Source organism: Octodon degus, unplaced genomic scaffold (genome assembly GCF_000260255.1).
Source record: "Octodon degus isolate 3935 unplaced genomic scaffold, OctDeg1.0 scaffold00069, whole genome shotgun sequence".
Classification (NCBI taxonomy): domain Eukaryota; kingdom Metazoa; phylum Chordata; class Mammalia; order Rodentia; family Octodontidae; genus Octodon; species Octodon degus.
Genome location: NW_004524645.1, coordinates 11816723 through 11822814, shown reverse-complemented (window position 1 = coordinate 11822814; position 6092 = coordinate 11816723). Strand labels below are relative to the sequence as shown.

Here is a 6092-nt window from a genome sequence, read left to right as displayed (position 1 = left end):
CCTTTACTATTGGGATCCAAGGTTTGCTGGAGTGCCTGATTCAACTGCATCTGAAGATCCTGATTTTCCACACGAACTTTCTTTAAGGCACTGTAGTAAGAAACTGCTTCTTTTTCAAGCTCTTCTTTATCTTCTTTAAGTTGGACTACCTGGCGCATTAAGTTATTACTGAAACTTTCTAGTTGTTCCTGTCTGTATTGTAGTTCATTCACTTCTTCCTGGAGGATGGTCTACATACTTTCCATTCCAGTCAGCTCAACCTGAAGAGCCACCATCTCTGAAGACAAGGTCCCATGTACACGCTCAGACACTATCCGTATTTCCTCTGATTTCTGAGCCAGGAGTTCCTGCTGGTGATCTGATTTATGCTTCAGCTGCTTTTCACTAAGCTTTGCTTCATCTAACTCCACTTTCAGTTTTTCTAACTTATTTTTTAGTTCATCCCTTTCTTGTCCATGGCTTCTATTCAACTGCTCTTCTAGTTGTTCCAGCTGCACTTTGTGTTGTTGTTTAATAGCTTCACATTCACAGTTCAAACTTTCTAACATTCGACTCTTGAGTTCAACCTCTCACTGAAGAGCATATTTTTCTTGTTTATAATTCTCAGTCATGGTCATCATTTCATTACGATGTTCATCCAACTGATTCTGCAGTTCAGTCTGGCACTAGCAGCTGTAAACCATACTGTGCAGCCTTTAGCCACTCCTTTTCAACCTCTTTAAGCTTGTTTCGAAGATCTGCAATTATATCTGCCTCCATGTTTTTTTCCTATGTATAGCCTCTCTCCACACTCCTTCCTCGACGGGCCGCTGCCAGTGGCCCCAGGCGAGAGCTCAGGACTCTCACATTCGCTAACACTACCTCACCAAAGGAAATACTCTCCATTCATTCCACGAGACTCCAGGAAGCGCCAGGGCTTTTTGAATGCAGTTCCCGCGAGAACTACAAGGCGGCTGTTAAAATCTATGATGAGTAAAAAAAATTGTTCACTAAACTAACTCCTTGTCTCCAGCACAGTTGTCTCTCTATTTTCTGTTGTTTCGACTCAGGTTCTTCTTTGGCTGTTTCTTCTCTTGCTCTTTTCACTGGTCCAGCTGCACCATTTTCATCACTATCAAATTTTGTTTCCTTACTATGAAACTGTTTATCCTTTACCAGACCCAGGCTGGGCAGCTTTATTTTCTTTTCCTTTCCCTTTAAGTCTGCAACCTTTTGATTTCCATTTGTTTAAAGATTCTTGTTGATCATCTATGATTTTTTTCAAAGCTTCTTCTCCCACTTCTCCTTCCAGTACTTCCCATGTCACTTCTTTGTTCCTTAATTGCAGGCTGCCATTATTTGCATCTTTGGCTTTATCCAGTGCTTCCTGGCTTTTCCTTTCAATAGAATTATTTCCTCTTTTGCGCCTGTGACAGAGTCTATCCATTTTATTTCACCATGAAATTTGAGAGAAGGGCATGCAAATTTTCTCTACAGGTCTGATCATCTAAGTAATCTGAAAACTTCAGCTAGCAGCCAATCTTTTTTCTTCTAGAGATTTCATTTCAACATGAAATGAAATGCTAACTGCTACTGCTGTTTTTCTTCTTGTTTCGTTCTTAATTTAGCTTCCACTTTATTTTGCTTTCTTTCTTCATTTTTCTTTGCAAAATAGTGTTCCTTAAAAAGTATTAGTAACTCTGTGTCTTTATACTTCAGGCCTGGAGCTTCTATAAACTTCTTAGCAGCCTCATTGCTATGAAAGACAACAGATATTGATCCCTTAAATGCTGTATGCAATGCTCTTCTCATCTGGATATTTCATACTTGACCTTTATCTTCTAGCTATTCTTTGATGTCATCCAGGGTTGCATCTGTCGGGAAGCCTTTAATATGAACAGATCTGTTTTCTACATCATTTTTATTCTCATCTGTTACTTCAGGCTTGTTTGGAGAACTGATTTTAGTTTTAGCTTCACTGATTTCCATGAGTCTGCTTTAGACTGGCTCAATGCTTCTGTTATTACATTGTAGTCTGTTGTTAGTTGAGCCTGTTGAATTTTGTCATTGATTCCAAGGGTACCCAGCCTTCATCCAATTTCATCTGTTCCTTTAAAAATTTGTCCTGTGGCAAATTGAGGTTGCCAAAATAATACTCAATTTGATGACAGATTTTGGCCTCCAGAGCAGCCATTTTTTCATTATCACCATCTTCAGCCATTGTGGCTAATCTTTAAGGCTGTGGTTCCGCACACGCACCACAGGCTCACTAACAATGACAAGAGCTCCCCACTCCTCAGCACCGCCAGCCTCAATAATGCGCTCAAAGAAGGTGGGCGCCCTCCCACTGTACTGCATTCTATAATATCCTTTTTTTTTTTTGAACCAGGAAACAAAGTCATGCCCTTGCGTTTGCCAAGCAGGCATTTGTGTCGCTGAGCTCTCTCGCCAGCCCCACAATACCATTTCTGAGTAATATATCCCAAAGTAATTTAGTACACAGTCTACAGGGTCTCACTACACAGATCGGGCTCATAGTGATCCTCCTGTTTGCAGCCTCTGAGGCGCTGGGATTACAGGAGCACGCCAACACACCCAGTCTCAGTCGCTGTCTCAGCATGCCCCCGGGGGAGGGCCGGCAGGGCACATGCCAAGAATCAAACCCCAGTCCCTGCATCTGCCTAAGCAGGTGCTTTAATCTGCTGAGCTATCTGGCCGGGCCTTGCACTGCATTCTATACCCAGCCTTTTGCAAAAAAATATTTTTCATGCAGTCCTAATTGTCTACTTTGCAGAGCTTGGGGTTAATCTAAAAAGGTTTCTGTTTCAGACGCCCAGCTGCTGGGAATATACACAGGAACCTATAAAGCCTGACCACAGGAAGCTGACTCTGTTTTACACTTCACAGTATTTTTCCTGAGGACTTTCTGCTCTGGTTTTGCAATTTGTTCTTCCTACTGTGGTGCCCCTCTGAACTGTGTCTTGTGTGCCTTGGGCAGTCGGAGTTCTCAGTACAGAGCGCTCACTGCTCAGTTCTATGCAGGGGCTTGCAACACATTTCCTCCTTACTGTGGTGCTATTCAATACTCCTCACTCTGGTCAGAAGGGCCTCCTCGAAATTTTTAGATGAATCTATGTTAGCTGGTTCCTTAGCCTTGGAATTTATAGATGTTTTCCTCAGGGGGTGTTTTTCTTATACTATGAGTGCATGATCAGTTAATAATTATCTACTGTTTGCTAGATAACAATTATTTTATTCTCTTTCTCCCTTCTGCCCTTGTTTCTTCCTTCTCTTTCTCTGTCTATGCCTCCATCTCTCTTTTCCTCCATCCTTCCATCTCTGATTCCCTCCCTTTTCTTCTTTCTTAGCTTTCTTTTTTATATTATTTTTAAATTTTTATTTTTTATTGTTATTCTTTTGATACATGGTCTCACTACACAGTTTGGACTCATAGTGATCCTCCTGTCTCAGCCTCCCCAGCGCTAGGATTATAGGCATATGCCACCATGCCCAATTTCAGATGCACTATATTCCACAGTGTACCTGGGGACCTGGGGCTGGCATGGCATGCAGTACTAGGGATCAGATTCAGGACCTTGTGCTTGCTAGGCAGGCTCTTATGCTGCCGAACTATCTCCCCAGCCCTCCTTTACTTACTTTCTAGGTTATGCAGATGGAAGGAGTGCTGAAGAACTTCTGCAAACCTCTTTATTTTGTCTTCCTCAATTGTCCAGGATAGCTTCATATTTGAGAGGCTCCTAGCTTATATAACATTTGGAAAAACAGGGATTATAGATGACTTTCTATGGTGGACACCCAGTGTAACTGGATATTTTTTCTGGAAATGGAATGGAACAAGTTCAGTCTATCACTGAGTTATATTCCCAATGATTTTTGTACTCTGTGTCCAAACCAGGATGTCACCAAGTTGGTGAGGCTGGGCTGTGTTGGAGGTTCTCCTTTAGCCTCCCACATTGTAGTGATGGCCGTCCTTATGCACCCATCCAACTGTACTTTATTTTCAGTTTTTCTCACTTCAAAGCACACATGTGAACTGAGTTTTTGATGAGGCTCCAATTCCAATTTTAACTATCCTTATAATATTCATTTATAAATCTCCTTCAAACCCTTGAGATTTAACTTTTATCTCCATCCCTATCTAGGCTCCATGGTAGTAGCATAATTTTTAAGGTCATCCTGTATTTCCTATTACCTCCTTCTACTCCATTGATGACCTTTTTCTTTTCCGGTCCTCCTTCTGTACAAGTCTTGTAATTGTGTATTCTTCTTCCTTCCCCATATGACTGCCTAAAATCTGGGAATGATTGCAGGTGTGCACAGATAGCTCTGATATTCTACTGTATACCTGGCCATGTGCAGCTTTGATTAGGCCTGTCTCTTAATTGATCTACAGTGGCTCCCTGTTTTCTTTCTTTCTTTAAAGTATTTAGTACAGAGTCTATAGGGTCTCACTACACAGATCAGGCTTACAGTGATCCTCCTGTTTTCAGCCTCCCAAGCACTGGTATTACAGGCACACACCACCACACCCAGTCTCAGTCACTGTCTCAGTGCACCCTGGGGGCGGGGCTGGCACAGCACACTGAGGATCGAACCCAGTCCCTGTGTCTGCCTAAGCAGGTGCTTTAACCAGCTGAGCTATCGGGCCAGCCCTGCTCCCTGTTTTCAAGTGTAGACCGTCCAAATTCTTTTGCCTAATGTTCAGGTCCCTCCATGAAATGGACTCAACCTACTTTAAGAAAGCAATCTGTTTTAAGTTCTTTACTTTAGAAAAATGAAAGAACTCACTGTTTTTGGTGCTTCATTGAAATTTTGTCAACTTTGGTCTGCAAAAGTCACTTGGAATTCAGGAATGAATTTTTTCCTGATGCATTCTTCTTATCTAGAAAGAAACCCTGGTCTTCCTTTGGTTACTTTCTATAACTTTACCTACACTTGTTTGAATATCTGCAATTTTATCCTGATATTCAGTGGGGTCAGAATCACTTATCCCCTGTTTAAGGGGACATGAGCCTTGGAACTAATAACTACATTTTCCTTACAACTTGCTTGGGGAAACTATAAAGCCAATCACACTGGGAAAATGAGGACAGTCGGCACTTACAAAGCAAATTACTATTGAGTCATAGAATGAGATTGGGAGCTAGGGTGAAGCAGCACAAGACATGGGAAGGTAAAGGTAGACAGTGTAGATATGTATTAGCTTCACAGCATCATTAGTGATGGAATAGTTTGTATAGGTATCAGTAACATGTTATACTCTTACAAATTTGTTCCAAGGTTACTTTTTTAATTAAAAAAACCTTTAATATATTTTCCTATAAATTTTTAATAAATATCGAATAAGTCTATGCAGAGTTTCTAAAACTGCCTCCAAAATGATGATCAACTGACACGTGTTCTCATTCCCTTTTCCTAAAATTCAATAGCTAGAAGGATAAGGATTACAGTCTGCTTTCAACATATTTATGTCGTGGCTATGTGTGTACTCGTATATCTTCTCATGCATCTAAGGATGTAGGAGTACATTATAAAAGTAATGGGAGAAAACTGAGGAATACTATGTGTTATCTTTTGATGTTCATTTTGCATTTATTTTCTACTCTTTTTTGTTAACAGAATAGAATAAGCTTTAGAGCTGAGAGGACCTGGAACATCATCTAGTCTATTATTTCTGGTTTTCCATTGCTATTTTATGAGTACAACTGATGACATAACTCTGAGAATGTTAACACTAAAACCATTCAAAAATGCCTGCTTTCTCTTTCATCTAAAAGATCTCCAAATCTAGGCATTAATTATCTTCTTTTCTCTCTCTGTCTCTCATCCTCTCTTCTCATCTCACTCTTCTCTCTCTCCACCCATTCCCAGAGTGCGTATTTCTGTATATGTTTGTTTTCCATTTCTTTAGTTACAAGCTCACTTATCAGTAATGTTAAAGCCTTTTCCTTCTTGGCTTCTTTTTTTAAATTGATTTTATTGAGAAAGGAATAGCAGTGAGACAGTTTCAAAACAGGTTAGTAGGACAGTTACAATAATTAATACATTGCATATTGTTGTCTTTGTAGTGGTTATTCATAGTACAAGATGCA

General features: G+C 40.4%; 3 pseudogenes; 1 reads left to right on the top strand and 2 right to left on the bottom strand.

Moving 5' to 3' along the window:
- Window positions 1-5: 5 nt before the first annotated feature.
- Window positions 6-759, bottom strand: LOC101561535 (annotated as a pseudogene).
- Window positions 760-963: 204 nt separating this feature from the next.
- LOC101583008 lies at window positions 964-2200 on the bottom strand (annotated as a pseudogene).
- Window positions 2201-2254: 54 nt separating this feature from the next.
- Window positions 2255-6092, top strand: part of LOC101582598 — an 8713-nt pseudogene continuing 4875 nt past the window's right edge.